Source organism: Saccopteryx bilineata, chromosome 2 (assembly GCF_036850765.1).
Source record: "Saccopteryx bilineata isolate mSacBil1 chromosome 2, mSacBil1_pri_phased_curated, whole genome shotgun sequence".
In the NCBI taxonomy this organism is placed as follows: domain Eukaryota; kingdom Metazoa; phylum Chordata; class Mammalia; order Chiroptera; family Emballonuridae; genus Saccopteryx; species Saccopteryx bilineata.
Genome location: NC_089491.1, coordinates 326212837 through 326236740, shown reverse-complemented (window position 1 = coordinate 326236740; position 23904 = coordinate 326212837). Strand labels below are relative to the sequence as shown.

Genomic DNA, 23904 nt, shown 5'->3' with positions numbered 1-23904 from the left:
TCCTTGTCACCCAATAATTCATTTTCTGCATATATATCCAAAACAACTCAATACACTAATGTAAAAAAATATGTGTGCCTCTATATTCAGTGTAGCATTACTCACAATAGCCAAGGTATGGAAATAACCAAAGTGCCAACAGACAAGCAAATAAAGAAGGTTGCTACATATATACAGTTAAATATTAGTTGGCCATAAAAGGAATGAAATTTTATAATTTGTGACAACATGTATGTGCCGAGAGTTTATTATGCTAAGTGAAATAATTCTGAGAAAGACAATAGCTTCTGTCTTTAGCTGGTGATGATGACTTGGATCATTTGGGGGAGTTATTCAGTTTTTATGGATATCTCCCATCTATAGAGGATAATGAAACATGTTATTACATTTCTGGGATTTTTTTTCTGTTAATCTGATTTTTATCACAGGGGGGTCTCAGTCAAGAACCTAGAAGGTAGAGGTAAAATTATTTTGCTCCTCCTACAATACCCACACAAATAAAAAAAAAATTAAAAACATTTAAGAGAAAGCCAGTTAAACAGGTTTGTTTAACATACAGACTTTAAAATTTTTTTCTACTATATAATCTATCTATAGGTTGACATGTTTAAATTTTGAAGGTATTAGATATTTGCAACTTGAAGTGATCATATTCATGACCACTTTCTTCCTGGTATGAAGATAGCTCTTGACCAAACCCTGAAACTATGGAAGGTCACTCCTTATAGTAGCTGAGATATGTCTGAAGAACAATTAAGTTCATTATTACCACTTTCCAAAATAAAGAGCAACTCAAAGCTAAGTCCATTTTAAGAAGGAGATAAAGAGATTTTTATATTTGCATGCCAATTGCTTCTTATAAAAGAGTTTTCTGCTTTTTAAAGGGAGATGATCTATGTAGCCTGGTGATTCTGGATTGAAATGTGCTAGTTAGAAATGAGAGCAGAGCCACGGGCAGGTTCTGCTCTCTAAATAGCAAAAGATCAGGCTTTTGTACTTCTCTGCCTTCTTTATAAAAGAAAAAAGAAGCAAATTAATCTTATATTCAAAAATCTAGTACTAGATTAAAGGAAAGCAAAAATAAGATGAAAAACTGCCAGTATAGAAATAATCTATGTAAAAAAAATCAAGTAAATTACATTCCCAATTTAATAATTAATTAGACATGGAAGGAAGAAAGTGTTAGACATTGGCAGGTACTAGGAAAATTCCGATAGGGCTCAGGCACAAGTCACTGAAAGGTATCATTTTCCAAAGAATATTCTAGTCAAGTTAAAGGATCCCCGAGGGGAAATGAAGCTAAGGTCACCAATCTGAAGTAAAACTTTATAAAGAGAATTCAATTGACAGACTTCTAACTTCAGTCCTAAAAGTCCAGGTTCATAAAGACTTGCAGTTGAAAGGCTGGTGGCAGCTATTTCATTTTGGAGACTGAGCAAAGAGCTTTGAACCCAGGGCATTTGACAGTGTTAAATTTAGCGGTTCTGTTCCTCTACGGAAAAAGGACACCTCTTAGGGAAGAAGTTTATCAGTAAAACAGAGAGACAAATTTCTATTCATAGCTTTGACTATTTAAATCAAATTTCTAGAATTATAATTTCAAAAAGGGAAAAGAAATGAGTTGTTATAAAATAGGCTTACAGTTTAATAAGTTGAAAATCATTTGGATCCATTTATGTTTTCTTTTTCTAGATCTTCAAGCTAAATGGATGTTCTTATCTTAAAAAAACAAAACAAAATGAAACAAAACAAAAAAGTTCACATATATATTGAAATAAATTCTTTTGCAAAAACAAAGTAAATTTAAATTAAAAAAAAAATTAACCTGGCCCTGGCCAATGGCTCAGTGGATAGAACGTTGACCCAGCATATGGACCTTCCAAGTTCAATTACCAGTCGAGGCACACAGGAGAAGTAATCATCTGCTTCACCTCCTCTCTTCCTCTCCCTCCTCTCTCTTTTCCCCTACCACAGCTGGTGGCTCATTCAGTGACCCTGGGCACTGAGAATAGGTTGCTTGATTTGAGCATCTGCCCCAGATGGGGTTGCTGGGTGGATCCAGGTCAGGGTAAATGTGAGAGTCTGTCTCACTATCTCCCCTCCTCTCCCTTAAAAACAAAAAACTTTTATTCCTGGCTAGGTATCTCAGTTGGTTAAAGCATCATTCTGGCCAGATAGCTCAGTTGGTTAGACTGAGCATCATCCCCATATGCCAAAGCTGCAGGTTTGATTTTCTGGTCAGGGCATATGTGAGAATCAACCAATGAATGCATAAATAAGTGGAAGAATAAATCAATCTCTCTCTCTCTCTCTCTCTCTCTCGCTCTCTCTCTCCTTTCTACTCTCTCTAAAAGTTAATGAATAAATTAAAATTTTGTTTTCATTGTATAATACAAGAGTAATATTAAGAAACTGTTCATGAGAAAATTCAACATTTTCCATTTTCCAATAAATATATTTAATTTATGGCCATTGTAGAAATGTAAGATAAGAGAGAAGGTGTGGATGCAAAAAAGAGTAAAGAGAACTGATTAGATTGAATACTTTGGACACTGAAGAATCTTTAGCAAAACAAGTTCTTCAAAAAACAAACAGGGTAAATTACTCTTATAAAATTATCCTAAATCTCAAGAAAATTTCTACCACACAGCTTCTACCTCATATCTAAAAAACAGCAGTTGTTCTGAGTAGAGAAGAAACCAACAAACCAAACAAACAAATAAACAAAAACGCATATTCTCTGGCATATGAAAGACTTCTCTTTTATTTCATGCAAGAGTAGCCACTTCCCTGAACAGCCTATACCCCTGGAAGGCCTTCCAACACACATTCCTACTTTATGATGAAAATCAATCTTGTTAAACCATTCATGATGATTTTTATGGAACAAAACAAAAATAGAAAAAATTAAACTATTAGAATTATTGGCATACCACACTTGCTTTTAGGACAACCTTGATTAAATAAAGTAACCTGGCTTCAAATTAGACATTCATTCATCACTCACGTATTCATTTTGTGAATTGAGACTATTTTCTATTTGCCAAGCACTAGGTGGTAAACAGAGAAAGCTTAGAGTACACAGACCTTGTTTTCAAGGAGCTCACATTCTATGGGAGAAATATGCAAACTGATAGCTCATATATCTTGTAATAAAAACAGAAAGAGACATTACCGAAATAACAGTTTTGTTGTTGTCGTGTTACTTAGGTCCTACTAATTCTCTCCCTTCATGAGCCAAATACAGCCAACTGAAGGTCAGATTACCCATGGACATTTTAGGGTATGATATATAACTTTCCTTCAAAAGAAATGGGTTTCATGGACTCTTATAACCCATTTTCTAAGAAAAATCTGGAGGAAAACTCTTTCCTTCCATCTCGTCACTGAGCCCCAATCAAGAAACCAGTCAACTGAAATTATTCACAGGGATTTTCTGCCTAGGCACTAGTTTAGACCAGCTAAGCAGTATCTCAATCCAAGGAACTGTGTGTTGTGTGTTGCTTTATTTGTAAACTGATCCAGCCCTGAAAAATGCCAGCTGATTAGCAGCTGCAAAGTATGTAAGTATGATTAAAATTAAGGCAGTGGCACTGTGGTAGATTAAATCCCACTCATAAACTCATGTCCCTCTCTATGGGGCCTGTCCCCATGTGTGTAGAACACCACTCTGTTGAACTCAGAAGTGGTTAATGACTTGCTTTGACTGGTGCAAGGTGGGCAAAGGCCATGTCTAATAGACAGAATACTTAAGAGGCAGCCTATGGTTTGACATTCTCATTGCGATCATTTCTGACATAGACATGCCCCAGATAAGGGCTGCTTCATCACAGTGAGTCCCAGAATGAAGACAGAAAGAAGTGAAACTGCAGCAGGCTTTTGAGAGACATGTAACAGCAGGAAAAAATAAACCTTTGTTGAGAGCTTGTGGTTGTTCAGACAGCATAAACATAAGACATTGCTATCTGCAGTAATATAATCACTTTCTTTCAGTACTGTCCACACTTTCCAGTGCTGTTATCTTTTCCTCATAAAGAAGCAAAAGAAAACTCATTCTAAAATAAGAGGTATTTTTTTACCTTATCTATTTGAGGTTTTTCCTATAAACAATCTTTGCTTCAATTTATAAACAGGTAAATATAGGGGCACACACTCTATAATGCTCAGATTTGAATTTAGCTCTGTCCCTTTATATCTGAAAGATCTTGGGCAAGAGACTTAATTTTCTGTGCTTTACATTCCTCTTCTGTAAAATGGGAATAATAATAGTTTATCCCATGAAAGGCTGTTGAGAGGATTCACTGAGCACACATGAAACTGAAATAGCAGGATTCTAGTTAAGATAGTGGCATAGGTAACCATGATACTCAGAACCCCCTAAAACAATGGCGAAATTACAACTAAATTACAGAACAACCATCATTCAGAATTGCATAAAATGTAGCTTAACAGAAGTATTATAACTAAGGGATATAAAAAAGAAGCCACAAAGAAACTGGTAGGAGAGGTGGAAACCCAGGTGGATCGCTCCCATACACACATGTGACCTTTAAAGATCCAGACTGATGTGTTTGCTGAAGGGTTCCCCCCTGAAGAGCCAGGGTTCCTAGCCCTACAACAGGCCCCCAGCCCAGGACTCCAGGGCAGGGAAGAGAAGTGCCCATAACATCTAGCTGTAAAAACCAGAAGGGATTGTGTGTGAAGGAGACAGAGAGCTGTTGGAGTTCCAAGCATTCCTTTTAAAAGGCTCACTAATGTACTTACTTGGACTCACTCGCTCTGAGCTCCATTGCTTGGACAGAAGCTCTAAAGGCACCAGGGACATAAAAGAAGGAATTGAATTGTTTGGCATCAGCTTTAGAGCTGGAGAGATAGTTTTCTCCAAGCCATAGTGCCAGCAGATGTCAACGTTCCTCCTCTGAGCCCTCCCCCCACGGAGCTGACAGGCAGCTGCCATATCTGAGTCTCTATCAATCTGGCTATTACTGTTCACTTTTTATGGTGATTCTCTAAGACCTCACCCCACATAGCTTTTAGACCTACCCAAGTCCTTTTCAGTGGCTTTTCCACACAAATATTCTGTCTAGGCTCACGCTGTGGACTTCCCTAAAATCTCTCAAATAAGCAACATCTGACCTTGATACCCCCTCCCCTCTAACTCTTGTTAATTGGCTGAGACCCAGCACTAGTTGCAGTGGGCCTTGATTTGTACCTTGGCCTCTCCCAAGCACCTCAAACTCTAGCACAAGTAGTAGCCATTTACAGATTGCTTTGTAGTTCATGCTGGGTGACCCGGGCAGGGCAGTGGTAGCAGCTGACCTTGCCCTGAACATCCCAAAAAGCCCCAGAGCCAGGATACCCAGTAAAAAGCTTCAGACTAGACTGAAGCACGACTCAAACACCACCAAAATACTCAAGGGGTGAACCTGATGGGTAACTAAGCCCCACTGGAGTAAGTTCTGCTCCATGGGGTCAGCCCCTGCACAGAAGATCTCCCAAGTGGTCATTGCCAGTCTTCCCAGCTGACTGGCCTTTATGTAAATTTCTCCCATTGATGTGTTAGTAGCAATCAAGGCTCAACTACTGCAACAAGGTGTACACAAGCCACATTGGGATGGAGGGGGGAGGACACACTTAGAGTACCCAGCTCAGTAATCAGGAAGACTGCTCCACTGAACCTTACAGGATACCTATTACATAAGGCCACTCTACCAAGACTGGAAGACCTTGTAGCTCTACTTAATATGTAGAAACGAACACAAGGAGGCAGACAAAATGAAGAGACAAAGAAATATGTCCCAAATAATAATAATTAAAAAAAACAGAATGAAACTGCAGGAAAAAAACCCCTCAATAATAGAAAAAAATCAAGGCAATCTACTAGATGCAGAGTCCAAACCACTGGTGATAATGAGGTTCAATGAACTTAGGGGAAGAGTAGTTGAATTTGGAGAGAACTTCAACAGAATAAAAAAGGGCATTAAAACCATAAAAAGAACCAGTTAGAAAGGAAGAATGCACTACCTGAAATGAAAGATGATGTACAGGGAATCAACAGTAGATTAGATGAAGCTGAGAATCCATTCAGCAATTTGGAATATATGAAAGTAAAAAGCATTCAATCAGAACAGCAAAAAGAAAAAAAAATCCAAAAAGTGAAGATAGTGTAAGGAGTCTCTGTGACAACTTTGAGTGTAACAACATTCTCATCATGGGGGTGCCGAAAAGAGGAGAAAGAGAGCAAGAAATTGAAAGCCTATTTGAGAAAATGATGACAGAAATCTTTCCTAGCTTGATGAAGGAAATAGACATACAAGTCCAGGAACTCAAAGAGTCCTAAACAAAATGAACCCAAAGAGGCTCACACCAAGACACATAATGATTAAAATACCAAAATTAAAGACAAAGAGAGAATTTTAAAATCAGCATGAGAAAAGCAGTTAATTACAAAGAAACACCCATAAAACTGTCAGCTGATTTCTAAGCAGCAACTTTGCAGGCCATAAAAGAGTGGCAAAAAATATTTACAATGATGAATAGCAAGGGCCTTCAACCAAGATTATTCTATCCAGCAAAGCTATCATTTAGAAGTGAAAGACAGATAAAGAGCATCGCAGCCAAGAAAAAGCTAAAGGAGTCATCACCTCCAAAAGAGTATTACAAAAAATGTTAAAGGGTCTTATTTAACAGGAAGGAATAAAGGATAAAAATATCAATAACAAAATGGCAACAAATACATAGTTATCAAATATAACTTTAAAAGGAAATAGATTAAGTGCTAGAATCAAAAGATATATGGTGGCTGAATGGATAGCAAAACAAAGCCCTTACATGTGCTCTCTACAAGAGACTCACTTCAGATCGAAAGATAAACAGAGTGAAAGGGAATGGAAAAAATATTTTTTAAGTATGATAACTGAAAAGACGAAAGTGGGGAAGCAATACCCATACCAGACAAAATAGACTTTAAAACAAAGGTTATAACAAGAGGCAAAGAAGGACTCAGCATTTCAATTTCAGGTTATTTATCAAAAGAAATCCCAAAGAGTAAATTGAAAAGATGTATACACCCATATGTTCACTACAGCATTATTTAGAATAACCAAGATATGGAAGCAACCTAAGTGTTCATCAAGATAAATAGATAGCATATCAATCAATGCAATTCAACACATAAACAAAAGAAAGGATAAAAATTACATGATAATATCAATAGATACAGAAAAAGTATTAAATCCAGCCCCCATTTATGATCAAAACTCTCAGCAAAGTGGGAATACAGGGAACATACCTCAACATGATAAAGGCCATCTATGACAAACCCAAAGCCAACATCATAGTCAATGGGCAAAAATTAAAAGAAATCCCCTTAAAATCAGGAACAAGGCAGGGGTGTCCCCTTTCACCACTCTTATTCAACATAATTCTAGCCACAGCAATCAGACAAAAAGAAGAGATAAAAGGCATCCAAATTGGAAAAGAAGAAGTAAAATTATCATTATTTGCTGATAATATGATACTGTACATAAAAAACCCTAAAGTCTCAATCAAAAAACAACTGGACCTGATAAATGAATTGGGCAAGGTGGCAGGATATAAAATTAATACTCAGAAATCAGTGGCATTTTTATACACCAACAATGAACTGTCTGAAAGAGAAATTAAGAAAACAATCCCCTTCATTATTGCAACAACAACAAAAAAGTACCTAGCAGTAAATTTAACCAAAGAGGTTAAAGACTTGTACTCGGAAAATTATAAAGCATTGATAAAGGAAATCAAGGGATATACAAACAAGTAGAAGCATATACTGTGTATAGGGATAGGAAGAATAAATATAATTAAAATGTCTGTATTATCCAAAACAATCTATAAATTCAATGCAATACCAATTAAAATACCAATGACATACTTCAAAAATATAGAATATTTCAAAAATTTATATGGTACCAAAAAAGAACATGAATGGCCTCAGCAATCCTGAAAAACAAACAAACAATAAAGTGGAAGATATCACACTTCCTGATATCAAATTATACTACAAGGTCATCATACTCAAAACAGCTTGGTACTAGCATAAGAACAGGCATACAGATCAAGGGAACAGAACAGAGAACTGAGAAATAAACCCACATCTATATGGACAATTGATATTTGACAAAGGTGGTAAGAAGGATACAATGGAGTAAAGACAGTCTCTTTGACAAATGGTGTTGGCAAAATTGGACAGGTACTTGCGAAAAAATAAAACTGGATCACCAACTTACACCATTCACAAAAGTAAACTTAAAATGGATAAAAGACTTAAATGTAAGTCGTGAAACCATAAATATCCTGGAAGAAAACATAGGCAGTAAACTCTTTGATATCTCTCGCGGCAATATTTTTGCTGATTTATCTCCATGGGCAAGTGAAATAAAGGACAGGATAAACAAATGAAACTATATGAAATAAAAAGCTTTTGCACAGCAAAAGACACCATGAACAAAATAAAGACAACCCACACAATGGGAGAATATATTTGCCAATACATTTGATATGGGGTTATTAACCAAAATTTATAAAGAACTTTTAAAACTCAACACCAGGAAGGTAAACAATCCAATCAAAAATGGGCAAAAGAAATAAATAGACATTTCTCCAAAGAGGACATACAGATGGCCAATAGGCAGATGAAAAAATGTTCAACATCATATCAGCAGAGAAATGCAAATTAAAACCATAATGAGATACCACCTCACACTTGTCAGAATGGCGTTTATTAACAAAACAATATGTGGTAAGTGCTGGAGAGGGTGCGGAGAAAAGGGAACCCTCCTGCACTGCTGATGGGAATGCAGACTGGTGCAGCCACTGTGGAAAATAGTATGGAGATTCCTCAAAAAATTAAAAATGCAACTTCCCCTTGATCCAGCTATCCCACTTTTAGGAATATATCCTTTGAATATCAAATTACTGATTCAAAAGAAGAAATGTACCCCCCGTGTTTATTGCAGCATTGTTTACAATAGCCAAGATCTGGAAACAGCCCAAGTGTCCATCAGTGGATGAGTGGATTAAAAAGCTGTGGTACATATACACAATGGAATACTACATAGCCATGAGGAAGAAGGAAATCTTTACCTGTTGCAACAACATAGATGAACCTGGAAACTATCATGCTGAGTGAAATAAGCCAGGCAGAGAAAGAAAAATATCATGTGACCTCACTCACTTGAGGAATCCAATGAACAATGTGAACTGAGCAACGGAATAGAGGCAGAAGCGGGATCAAAGGGACCAGAGGGAAAGTGGTCAGAGAGAAAGTAGAAGAGAAGATGGGATCAGAGAAGGGAAAGAGATTGATGAAATTATATATACATAACACAGTATTATAGAGAACAGAACAGCAAATCCTGGAGGGTAGGGGGGAAGGCACTGTGGGAGGGAACATAAGGGGGCAAGCAGACTAAAGGGATGGGGGGAGATATATTTGTCAGGACACTTGAATCTATGTAATACAAATTAATATCATAAATTAAAAATTTTAAAAGAGAGACAGGGAAAATAAAAATACATATTAACCATATTTTAAAAAAATAAAAAAAATATTATGTACTATTAATGTTAAAAAAAATGGATGAAGAAGTAGAGTATGAATATATATATTATACAATGGAGTATGATTCAGCCATAATAAAGAATGAAATCTTATCTTCAACAACTGGACAGACATAGAGGATACCGTGGTAAATGAAACAAGTCAGACAGAGAAAGAAATGGCAGATGGTTTCACTTATACATGAAGTTTAAAAAAGAAAATAAGTGAACAAGTAGAATAGAAACAGACTCACAGAGAGAATATTTTGACAGTTGCCAGATAGGGGGACTTGGATGCTTGGGTGAAAATGTGAAGGGATTGAAAGTACAGGTTGGTAGTTACAGAATAGTTGTGAAGATCTAGAGTACAACATAGAGAATATAGTCAACGATACTCTAATAACTATGTATGATGTCGGATGAGTACTGGATTTATTGGGTGATCACTTCATAAGTTATAGAAATGTTTAATCATGGGATTGAACACCCGAAACTAATATAATACTGTAATGTCAACTGTAAATTAACAATAAAAAAGAAGTATTTGGCATACAGTAATGCTTTTCATATTAATATTTTCTATAACTATTACTATTCTTATGTGCTATATCATTTACCAAGGTATCTATGGTTTCCACAGGTAATACATGTAATTTTGCATCTATCTTAACTCAATTCTATTTAGTCCATTAGAAACTCCTGTTGATTCAACATTCATAATGTATCCAGAATCCAGATAAATCATATATATCATACTGCTCAAACTTTGCAGTAGCTTCCCATTGTTCTCAGAGTTACCAATGGGCTCCACAATAGCCAAGGATGCTCTCCATGACCTGCATAGGGCCTCACCCTATTGGCTCATTTCTGCTGCTGTCCCGTTGCTAACTCTACTCCGGGCAAATTCTCTTGTGCTCCTGCTTAAACATTCCTGGGAATGGTTTGTTTTTGAGTGTTTGCTCTGGCTCCTCCCTCTCTCCAGAATGTTCTTCCTGGTGGTATGCCAGTGTGCTAACTTCCTTACCTCCTTCACCTCTTTGTCTAAATGTCACCTTATGAATAAGGCAAACAGAACATCTTTATTCAAACTGCAACTCTCTTGCCCAACTGTTCCCCACACACTTAGCTTTCAAGACTTTTTTTCCCTCATCTGCATTTTCTTTTTTAATTTTGCCACAGGAATTGTCACCTTTTAACAGACTATGTGATTGGCTTATAATACATATTTATTATTATCTTCTAACTTTAAAAATGTAAGCTTCATGAGGATTGGAGTCAATTGTTTGGTTCACTGATTCCAAGTTATTAGAGTAGTGCTTGGGATATGATAGGGGGCAAATAAATATTGTTAGCTGAGTGAACCAATACCCAACTGAGCTAATTTGAAACTTTTATTAATAAACCTTCATTTAGTAGTTAACTATGGCACAATGAAAATTAACTTCTTTTAAAAGAGATAAAACTAACAGTAAATAAAGCCCAAATGATGAGGTAGAAAGACAGAATGAGGGATTTCCTACTCATGCAAGATTCTACAGTTGCAAAAAGCAAGGTCAATTACTTTAAGCTGATAAGGAAATCATGCTCTCAGAAGCCCTGAGATGGTAGCACTGTTTAGATCTATACTTTAATATTTAATTTCATATATTTCCTGAAGGACACTGATTAATAATTGCAACCAGTGAAACATATACTTTCAAAGATTGACCCCTGCAAGCTGTTGTTTTTTTGAAGATTAAAATAGTGCCTTTTTTTCTATAAAATAAATTGCTGGTGTGACATCTTTGTAAATTCACTGAGCTGAAAATAAATTCAGGCAAAATATGAAAGATAACTAATTAGCCACATGCTTTGCAGTTATCTTTTTCTTTTGAGACAACACGAAGTGGTTTGGTGCACATTTGAATAATTTGACTTGAACGTAATAAAATGTTAATTTGAAATTATTATGCTTTTCAAAAATATTTTCTATTTTAATTAATTTATTTCACCTTCTAAAACACAGTCCAGTCTCAAAGTCTAGCTAATATACATTTTTCAGAAAGGAAAAACCAAACCAGAACCAACACCAAATACCATCTCTACTGGAGCAGCCCTCAACATACTCTTTTGTGTCCAATCAGAAGCTCTAGTTTAATCTGGGAAATGAGCAGCCATAAATTAACCACAGAAAGTGTAATCTTTTAAGAACAATGACTAACTGAAATCTGATGAAGTAGAAATGTTTGAGGAAAAACACAATGGTTCAATTTCTCCTCAATGCATGTTTTTCGTTTTGATTGAATTTATTGGGGTGACACTGTTTAGCAAACTTATCAGGTTTCAGTTGCACAATTCTACAACACATCATCTGTACACTGTATTGTGTGTTCACCACCCCCCAAAGTCAAGTCCCTGTCCATCACCAATTAGACCCAATGCATTCTTTAAGGTAATTCTGTCCTTCATCTTCCATAAAAAACGTGTGTCTCCATTATCATCTTCTTGCCTTTTCAATCTTTAAATTCTTAATGTAAACCAATAATTATTTCAAAGAAATTTGACTTATAGTCAAATTGCTATAAACACATTCATATTATTAACAAAACTGAAAGTGATCAAGGAACACTAGAAAAATGGCTGCTATTAAAAATTTAATGTATGGAGTTATATACTTTGGATAAGACTAAATTTGTAAATTTTATTAATAAACATGGTGTCAAATATTCTTACACTTACAATCAGATTTCCACTGGCAGAGAAAATTAACTTTTAGAATAAAAAAAGACAAATTGGTCTTTTCCATGTTTGCTAAAAAGCACTTTAAATAGATCTAAAAATGTCAGTCAAGGATACATGAATTGGTTTCTTTCAGTATAGTAGTTTGGCTTCTATATAAAAATACTTAAACTGTCAAAAAATACCTTGAAACTCAAGGAACTTACACTAAAAATAAAGCTCTCGACAGTTTTCTCCACTAACAATTAGCAGTTTCACTTTTAACAAGAAAACTTATCTCTGGATATTTAAGAACTTATCTCTGGATAAAATTATTAAAGGTTAAGGAACCTCGACCTTTATGTTCTGGAAATTTCGTCCACTGAAGCTAGTGAGAGGAAAAAGCCAAAGCTGAAAGGCTTTGGATCAAATGAACCTTGACATGGCACTATAATCTGAGACCAATCACAGTGGAAGATGAGCAGTGTGTTCAGACATTTAGATGTGACATTCCTGGTTATGGCTTGCCCGGCTGAATTAGTATCAAATAAAACAACTATCGCAGGCCTTTTTACACTCTGCCAACAAAGATCCCACAGGAACTTAAGCCTTTAGAGCAGGTATTTGTCAAGATTGATGCAGTCCTTCCCTGGTTACCTTGATAGGACAGTGAAATTGAGAGATTTAGCTATTAACAGCTGTGTCCTCGTTACTACTTGTTCCTTTTGAAAATGATTATGAAATTAACTGGTCACTATTTTCTGAAACTAAATTGTAACTGCAAGTTGAGTTTCCAGGCTTTCTTCTGAGCATCAAACCCACAGCTATTTAGTTACTAGAATGGCACTTCTAAAATATGGCAAGGAAACTCCTTCACTTTTTAACTGAGTTTAACTATAGAAGTTCTCATTGGTAGGCAGGCCTGTTTAAATCATCTGGGAGGTTTTTTTTTGTTGTTGTTGTTTTTTATTATGTGTGTCTTATGTATAAGGGAAACCTACATAATTTAATTAAGCAATGTCACCATAATAAATTCAAAACAAAAAGAAAAAAAAAACAGGAAAAAAAAGAAATTTATTTTATCCAAAACCTACTTCATTCTTTATATACTTCTTATGTTATCAATTGAATTCCTTTCTAAATTCATTGATTCATGGACATACTCTTAGATTCTATGTCCTTGAGAAGCAAACGAACTCTCAACATCATGTCTCCAAAGTCATGTACACTCATCCAAAAATAAAAATTGAAATAAAATTATGCCTAAAATTCTCCATTTAGTCACCACCTCCTCAACACCTACTTTAGAATAATTATTAAAACTTCAGGATTCTAGTGATGAGACATTGCAATGATGCAAATATATGAGAAAAGAAACACCAGTTTAAAAAAATATTTCTCTGCTTTACCCCATAGAAGTAGCAATTCAGACACCCTTTGTCTCTTTTCAAAGGAAACAGAAGAGTAGCCATTATATTCAGCCTGAACAGCATAGGGAAATGCCAGCTGCCTTGGTCCTTTTGGTTCATTTTTCTTAAAGCCACAGGTAATAAGCTTGGCAGAGTGGCAGGAGGCACACCTGAGTTTGAATCCCAAATTCTTTTATTGACGTTTAACCTTAAAAATATTCCTTTAGGCCCTGACCAGTTTGCTAAATGGATAGAGCTTCATTCCAGCTCACTGAGGTTGAGGTTTTGATCAGGGAACATGCAAAAAGCAACCAATAAGTGCACAACTAAATGGAACAATTAAGTGGAGCAATAGGTTGATGCTTCTCTCTCTGAAATCAATGGAAAAAAATATATATATGTCCTTTTACTCTTATGAACCCCAGGTTTCTCATCTGCAGTAATAACCACCTTGTAGATGTACTAAGTTGGTATGAGAATATTTATTATAAACATATAGCACTGTGTTTATAACACACATTCAGCAAAGTTTGATCTCTATTCCCTTAAAAATTGTAATAATGCCTTGAGTTATATAAGATATTTTGAATTTTTAAAATACTTTCATATATACTACTTCGCATACTCCTTAGAAGAAAGAAAGAAAAGAGGCAAGGAGGGAGGGAGAGATGGATGAGGTTAGCAACTATTGTCCCATAATTTAATTTAACAGATGACAAAGCATGGCCAAAATGTTGGTTGCTACCTAAGGTCACAAGGTAATGACAAAGATTAGATTTTGGAAATAATTTGGCATAATTTGTTCTTTTAACAAGTGAATAAATAAAAGTTCAGAGAACTTCAACTTAGAACCACACTGATTTGCTTTTTTCTAGGACAGCTCTCTTCTAACTAGAGTCTGCTGTCTTCTCATGAGTCGGTTCCCAGCTGGGAGCAAGGGTAGCTGCTGAGAGTGCATTTGTTCCATGAAGAGCTTGGGAAAGCTTTACTTACATATCCCGGAGAGGTCCAGAACTTCTCCCAAAATACCAAACGCTGCTTGCTTTCCACATCCACATCAAGGCTGTACTAGAGGCCCTAAGAACTAAAAAAGTGATTATATAAATAATCCCTTCCCCAGACTCCTTTTTACAACATGGTAATAAGTTGGTAGGTGAACACAGTATTTGAAACCTCCCACTACCACATGAAAATTACAACTAAACTATAGAAAAACTATCATTTAGAATGCTGGAAATCTAGCTGAACATAAGTTTAATAGCTAAGGCTATGAAGAAAGTTCATCAAGATTGGTAGGAGGGGTGAAGACACAGACCAGCTGGTGCCACACCTTTGTAGATTTCTCCCCTATGAAGCGATGAATCCCAACCCCACAGCAGAACTCCCAGCCCGGGGTTCCTGTGCTGGTAAGAGTAGTCTCTGTAACTTCTGGCTGTAAAAACCAGCGAGGATCTTGATTGAGATGGAGGGCAGCTGAAACCCCAGGCATTCCTCTTAAAGGATCATAAATGGATTTACTTGAATTCTCTCCCTCTGAGCTCTAGCACTGGGGCCCCAGAACACACAGAGAGGAACTGAATTGTTCGGCAAAAAGACCAGCACTGGAGCGGCAGCTTTCTCATAAACAAAGGTGCTGGCAGAGACCACTGTTCTTTTCTGAATTCTCCCCCTACAGAGTAGAGAGGCAGACAGGCACCATATCTCAGTCTCTGTCAACCTGGCTTACACTATTTTCTCCACCTTGGTGATTTTTTGAGACCCCACTCCACCCAATTTTCAGACTCACCCAAAGCCTTTCAAGTGTATTTTTCATACAAACTGGTTGTCTTGGCTCATGCTGAGGACTTTCCTAAAATCTCTCAAGCAAGCAGCATCTGGCCTCGTACCTCTTGCTAAGTGGCCCTGGGCCTGGTACTGGTAGCAGCAAGCTTGGCTTCACAGCTTGGCCTCTTCTGGCACCCACAAGCCCAGCACAAGTAGCAGCCATCTGCAGACGGTTCTGTAGCCTATGCTGAGTGGCCCAGGCAGGGTAAAGGAAGTGGCTTCCCAGGAACCCCCAGAACCAGCACACCTGATAGACAACCCTACTATCTCCATTAGCGACACACTCAAAGGGTGGACTTGGTGAGCACCAAAGCTCCAGTAAAGAGATTCCTACACAATGGGGTTAGCTCATGCACAACAGTACCTCCACGGTAGTCACAACAGACCCTCTCCACCTATTAGCCTGGGAATCAATCTCTTCCAGTGACTTGCCCAACAACAATAAAAGCTCAACTTCCAGAAGGGCAGTGCCCACAGCAAACACAGGAGGGTACACTTGGTGTGCACAGTTGGGGTGACAGAAAGGCTCACCAGTGGGCCCTATAAGGCACCTACTACACAAGGCCAGTCTACCAAGGACATCCCAGAGCCAGCAAGTCTGCCAAGTCTGGGAGATATAGAAGCTCTACCTAATAAGTAGAAACAAACATAAGGAAGGAGCCAAAATGAGGAGATAAATAAATAGGTTCCAAATAAAAGAATAGGAGAAATCTTCAGAAAAATAACTAAATAAAATGAAGGCAAGAAAACTACCAGATAGAGTTCAAAACAATAATTATAAGAATGTTCAAAGAACTTAGAACTTTAACAGTATAAAAAAGACATAAAAACCGTAAAAAAAGTAAAAAATTAAGACTACACTAACTGAATCAAAGAATATATTAGAGAGAAATCAAGAATAGAGTAGATGAAACAGAGAATCAAATGAGTGATTTAGAATACAAAGAAGCAAAAAACATCCAATCAGAACAGCAAAAAGAAAAAGAATCTAAAAAAAAAAAAATGAGGATACTATAGAGAGCTTCTGGGACAACTTCAAGTGTGCCAACATTCACATGATGGGGGTACCAGATTGAGAAGAGAGAACAAGAAATTGAAAAGTTATTTGAAAAAATAATGACAAAAAATTTACCTAACCTGGTAAATATTAATAGATATACAACTAGAACCCAAAAAAGCCTACAAAGACATATTATAATTAAAACGCCAAAGGTTAAAGACAAAGAGAGAATCTTAAAAGAAGCAAGGAAAAGCAGTTCGTTATCTACAAAGGAGCTCTCATAAGTCTCTCAGCTGATTTCTCAACAGAAACTTTGAAGGCCAGATAGAATTGATAAGAAATAGTCAAAGTGATGAAAAACAAGGCCCTACAACCAAGATTACTCTACACAGCAAAGCTATCACTTAGAATAGAAGGGAAGATGAAGAGCTTCCCAGCTAAGAAAAAGCTAATGGAGTTCATCACCACCAAACCAGTATTATAAGAAATGGTAAAGGTTTGTTTTTTTTTAAGAGGAAGAGAAAGAAAATAAAATGATTAACTATATCATTAATATAATGACAATAAATATGTATCTATCAATAATTATTTAATTGCAAATGAATTAAATGCTACAATCAAAAGATTTTTGGTGACTGAATGGATAACAAAACATGACCTTTAGATATGCTGTTTACCTGTCTACAAGATACTTACTTCATATAGAAAGTCACTCACAGACTGAAATGAAAGGGATGGAAAAAAGATACCCCATGAAAATGGAAACCAAACCAAACCAAACAAAAAGTTAGGGTAGCAATATCTGACAAAATAAGCTTTAAAACAAAGTAGATAACAAGGACGAAAAAGAACCCAGAGATGGAGTTTTTATCTGAAGTATTTTAAATGGAGTATTTACTGAAGAAACCCAAAATACTTAACAAAAAGACATATACATCCATATATTGATTGCAACATTATTACATTAGCCAACATATGTAGTAACCTATGTTTTTATCAATAAATGAATGGATAGAAAGAAGTGATGCATATATACAATAGAATATGATTCAGTCATAAAAAAAAAATGAAATCTTGCCATCTGCAACAACATGGACGGACCCAGAGGGGTATTATCCTTAGTGAAATCAGTCAGACAGAGAAAAACAAATGTCAGAGAATTTCACTTATAGTGGAATATAAAAAATAAACAATGAAGCAGAACAGAAACAGATTTACAGATACAGAGAACATTTTGAGGGTTGCCAGATGGGAGTGAAGTTGGGGGATGAGTGAAAAAAATGAAGGGATTAAAAAGTACAAAATAGTAGTTAAAGAATAGTTATAGAGATGTAGAACACAGCATAGGGAATAGAGTCACAACTCTTATAATAATTATATATGGTGTGAGATGGGTACTAGATTTATCAGGGTATTCGCTGCATAAATTATATAAATGTCTAATCATGGGGTTGTAAACTTGAAAGTAATATAATATTACATGTCAACTGTAATTTAAAAAGAAAAAAAAATGGTAATAAGTGCTAAAATAAGGTTAAGATCACTAATACAGTTATAACTTTATCCAAGATGAACTTTTTACACTAACTTTGAAATTTTAAATACAATGAAAAGAAAAAGAGTATCTGCTCTACTGGTACACTATGCATATACCCACTTGGCCAACTGGATAACCCAATAGACCAACCCTAACATCTGTCTTCACTTCCAGAACACCTCTACTGCACAGTGGGAACTGGGGCTCATTAATAATCCCGTTCCTTTCCTTAGTCCTTCTATGTGTTCCATTTACATTTTCTGCCTCCAATTCCATAAAGATAAGGACTCCTGCCTTTCCCATTCCAGGGCCATATTGAGATTGATAAACTCTCTGCCCCACTGAAAGAGGATCTTAAAGGATAATATCTTAAAGACATACAGAGCTCTGTGGTGCATGGAAATACTGTGTCTGGTTGTAGTGATTGCATTGTAAATTCTCAGTAGCAGGAAGGCAAGTAACCTCAGGGATTTGGAAGTTTGGATTCAGTGCAGAAAAATTACATGAGAAAGGAATGTAAAAGTCAGTTAGATGGAGATGCACTTCACAAATCATCATCCCATTGCTTGCTTCCCTCAAAAATTGTAAAGGAATCTAAATAAAAACTTCCTGAACTCCTAGCCAAATGTTCTTTATGCACAATGCCCTGCTTATAAACACAACTCAAGGATTTCTTATTTTCTGTGGAATTTATGTGATTCACCAAAGCTGTTTGCTACCTAAAATCACCTAGATGCTAGTTCAAAGTTGTCTAAAGTCACTTACGAGGAAGAGCACAGTTCTACTTTTTTTTTTCAATTTAAAAATTATTTTTAACACATACCTTATATATATATATGTTTCTCACACAGAAATTTTCTTTAATACTATCCATGAAGCTTCTATTTAGAACTGGTTTGAAAAATCACATTTATCTTTTTTTTGTAGGTGCATTTTACATTTCCTTCTTTTTTATACCCTTAACAATGCACATAAAAAAGTATTAAGTAATTGTACAATTGAATGCTGGTATTATGCTCATGTCTGCATTCATTCCCTACCGGTTCCCACTCTGCCCTTAGCTTAATCAGAAGGTAAGATTGTTTAGAGCATTGACTAAACCTTTGACTGCAATAAATGCAGTCACACATCTTCACCTTCTGTTGTCTCTGAGTAGAGACAGAGAAGAGGCATAGGAGCTCCAGTTGATTCACTGACCTTTGTCCTGTGTTGTGACTGGCCTTTCAATCTTCTTAGTCCCTCAGGTCCTGACACAGTCTGAAAACTGCTGGATCGCTACTGTCTGATATAGGGACCAGTCTGGATGACTCCATCTGGCCCTGTACTCTTGATACTCACTCACATCCAGGAAGTACTGAGTGGCTCAAGACACATCCCAAAGCAGGCTTTGCCAATTAGTACTCTTGAATTAACTCCTCCCTCCCTCCCTCCCTCCTTCCCTCCCTCCCTCCCTTCCTTCCTTCTTTTCTTCCTTCCTTCCTTCCTTCTTCCTCCCTCCCTCCCTCCCTCCCTCCCTCCCTCCCTCCCTCCCTCCCTCCCTCCCTCCCTCCTTCCCTCCCTCCCTCCCTCCCTCCCTCCCTCTCTTCCTTCCTTCCTTCCTTCCTTCCTTCCTTCCTTCCTTCCTTCCTTCCTTCCTTCCTTCCTTCCTTCCTTCTTCCTCCCTCTCTCCCTCCCTCCCTCCTTCCCTCCCTCCCTCCTTTTTTTCTTTCCTCTTTCCTTTCTTCCTCACTTCCTATCCTAAAGCAAAATACAAAGAGATAACTAACAACAGCTATAAACTTAGCTTCGCTATAATATCACCATCTTGTTATATGTTTAAATGCCTCTTTTAATACCTTTGTCTACAGTGTCAATCATGTACATATTCCAGTATATTCTTTGTGTCATTTATACCTAATCTAGTTGCTTCTTACAACCCCTGTCCTCCTCCTGGCATAGTCTCAGCTCATCCCATCAGTAAGGAGTGCCTCCTAGTCTGCAGATGATTTTGCTTTAAAAGCTGACCAATTCCACATTTCACTGTTTTTCACCTGAGAAATCAGGGTATTAAAAATGCCTCCATTTAATAAGCTAGGTTTTCTTCTGGAGAACACGGCACAGAGTGATTGATGGCACATAGAACAATGGCGAGGTCTTCCCAAGAAAACTTAGCCAAACAAAATACTAAGCCAATGTTGACTTTATGAACTAGACAATACTTTGGATGAATTAGCAATTGGGAAAGTAAAACAAGTCCCAGTGATGGCAATATAACTTCTAAGATGAATACAGTCAACAAATATTTACTCAGTAGCTACTATGTATGAGGCACTCAGGAGGTGATACAGTTAACCAAGTGTGTTTCCAGAGAAAAGTGACCCAGACAAAGGAAACAGTGAATGCAAAGCTCCCTTATGTGCTCTGGGAATAAGAAAAGCAGTAAGAAGTCCAGTGAGGCTCGGCAGAGTGAGCAAGAAGAGCAGCCAGAGGTGTCATATCAGCAGAAAGAAAGGTAAGGAAATGTCACAGAAGAGTGCCAGAATGGGACAAGGCCATGTAGGACAATGTTGATAATTATAAAGATTTTAGATTTTATTTTGCCTAAAACTGGATGATATTGTGCAGCTCTGAGTGCAGAAGTCACGTAGGAAAACTCAGGTTTTGACAGGATAACTCTAGCCACCATAACAGAGTAAGGGTTGAGCAGGGACTCTGGTCAAGTGTTTGGTGAAATGAGGCAGGTGAGCCATGGCTTTGACCTGTGTGGTAGCAAAGTGAGTGCTCTATGAATACATGTATTTTGAACATAAAATCATGGATTTCATGTGATGTGTGCAAGGACCTTTGAGTCAGGATAACTCTAAGATGCTTCTCCTGGAAATGGGAGGGAAGGAGTTTCCATCACCTGGGATCACTTAAATGTAGTTAGAGGAGAATTTGTGGGGAAGATCAGTCTAATTTGAGGCATAATTTGAGAAATTTATTAGACACCCAAGGATGTATAACAGAGTCTACCTAAAAGGCAAATCTCTTTCTTTTCCCCTTTCTTTTCTCCTTTTCTCAGTTATTCTACTTCCTCATCTCCAATTAACAATTTCCAAAGGAAAATATTCTACTTGGACCTCCTGGTTCTGTTCACCCATGGTATGACCTATAGTAGCTAGTGTTCAACAGAAAAGCAGAAAACATATTGTGTAATTCCCAAAGATAAAATCTATTTCGCTGCTGAACTGATTCTGATAGGAAGCCATAATATATAGCCTGTCATAGAATTACAGACTTTTAGGAACCTTAGGCAGAATCTATAGCAACCTTTTATTTTATACTTGAGGAAGCTGAAGCCCAGGGAGGATAAATGACTTTTGAAAGGTCAGTCATCTCATTATTACAGAGATGGGGCTGGGACCCAGGATCCTGCCAGTTATCGGAGCACGTGGCCTCTCTGCTGACTTCCTGCTTCTGCTATATTCTTACATGCTGCTGCAATCCTATTCTATTTACACATTTTTATGTGAATATAATTCAATACCAGACTTCTGGCATAGGGTCACCACTTTCCTGGCATTGAAAACAAATTTTTTTTCTTTCTCTCCTTTTTCTATAATTAAATGTCTTTTGAGACTTTCAGTTAACCTTAAAATCAGACCATGCATCGTAAAACATCAAGCAGATATATATTTGCACCAATAAGGTGGTCTAGGAATTAAACCAGAGAAAATATACCTTTTTACTTTTAAAGATATTTAAATGAGTAGAGTGGGGCTGTATAAATACCAGGACATTACACTACTTCCAAAAAATTATGTATAGAGAGAGTACAGGATTATCACAATTTAGAAAAAAGGTTTTTAATATTTTACAGCACCCCCCTTTTTTTTTACAACAAGTTTAATTATAATTTTATACTAGAAAGTTCAATATCAAATGAAACAAGTGATCAAGTCCCACCCAGATAGGCAATAGTGAATCTCTTCAATCATACCCTTTTATAGATATATAAAATGGAAGACTGTTGGTTTGGTTACCATTTTTAGCTGTACTTTTTATATCGTCTTTCGGAAGTCCTCACACAGCCATGATGTTTACTGGATTCACAAAACGGCACTAGATTTATCAGCGAATGTAAATTCTTTTATATGGTTCTGACACTATAGAAATAGCCTGAACTTCTTTAAGGTAATTAAATAATCAGCTACCCAATAATCTTTCAATAGAATTAGAACTTCCTTTCAACCAGGTTCTCTCATTACATTAATGATCCAAATAGGAATCAATGGAGATGATACCAAACTGGTATGTGATAGATACACTGTGTGGAAGCTGCTTTTAAGCACCTTCTGCTTTGCAGGCTTTACTCGTGGCTTCCCCCTTTTCACACACCATCCTTAACATGCAACTCACTCACCATGTGGCGGTGGTGCTCATTCTTCTCACCTGCCCTGAATGCCTCAAATCCCAGTTCTCCAGCCTCAAATCAATGGCTTTTAAAAATTGTCTTTTTAAGTACAGGGAAGTGATTTATTGAAAATTTAATGTAGACAGATAATCTACTGAGAAATTAATTTGTGTTTTATTGCTAAGCTGTATTCATTAGGAAAAAAAGAGGGTAAATGGTTCCATCTCCAAGAATGTGGAAAAAAATTATTCTTGAAGACTGAGCTCTGCTTAGATCAAAGAATGGGAAACACTTTTTTTGTGTGTGTGTTTTAGAGCTAGAAAAGAGAATTTATAGGCTAGGATGGGCTAAAAGCAATTCATTAAGCAGCCCTTGGAGACAAGGTTTAGCTCACGCATTATACCACTTGGGTTACATAGTAATTTTCAACTTGCGGGAATAAAGGCTAATGGGAGAGTCAAAACAGAGGGACCTCTTTGGAATTGTGTAAGCACCACCATACATGTGTGTAGTCACACAGACAAGCATAGGTTCTTTTGCCACTACAAATGATCAATATTAAAAGTCCTACTATATGTGTGTCTACTGAAAAAGGGTGGGTATTTGAGCTAAACAATCTGAATTAAAGAAAGACATAGGATATTTATTGCCTGAACAAATGTCTGAGAAGAATTTCCCCTACTACTTACAATAATATGTTCATAAAAAACAGCTGGAAGAGAGAAAAAAAGATCACATCATTTTAAGTCTTTGATAAAGTAACATACATAGGTATAAAATCATTTCCGTTCTTTAAAAGCTGTCAATTTATGTGCTCTATTGTTTTCCTATATCTAAAATTTGCTTTGTTTAAGTTGAAATGTATGGAATAATAGCATCATTTCTTTTAATGAAGAGAGGGTATAAAAAAAGTTAATGAGCAGGGGAAAGAAATCAAATTTCATGCTGTCCCAAATGATATAAACCAGAAATAAAATTATTTAGAGCCACTAAGGCTATTTTCAAAGTGAATATCATATGGAGCCAAATATTATTGGCACAAAGGCATCATCTTTGCACAGAGTTTAGGTAGATTCTGTTATATTTTTGCAACATTTATATCTAATAGTTTTCCAAAGCTTCCAAATCAAAGCTACAAGCTAATACGATGTGCTAGGAGCAGGGCACATGCAGTAAGAGAAAGGGTAAGAGGAGATGGCTTTGACAAACACTAAGGATCAAAGAATGCTTCGTATGGCTTGGGAGGGTCTCTCCTCTTTTTATTTATTTTTTTGACAGAGACAGAGAGAGAGTCAGAGAGAGGAACAGATAGGGACAGACAGACAGGAAGGGAGAGAGTTGAGAAGCATCAATTCTTCATTGCGGCACATTAGTCATTTATTGATTGCTTTTTCCTATGTGCCTTGACAGTGGTGGTGGGGGATTACAGCAGAGCAAGTCACTTCTTGCTCAAGCCAGCAACCTTGGGCTCAAGCCAGCAACC

The 23904-nt window shown here is 36.7% G+C and overlaps 1 protein-coding gene across 1 annotated transcript in view; it reads right to left on the bottom strand.

Moving 5' to 3' along the window:
* KCND2 (potassium voltage-gated channel subfamily D member 2) overlaps nucleotides 1-23904 on the bottom strand; it is a 544708-nt gene that overhangs the window by 417932 nt on the left and 102872 nt on the right. The window lies entirely within an intron of this gene.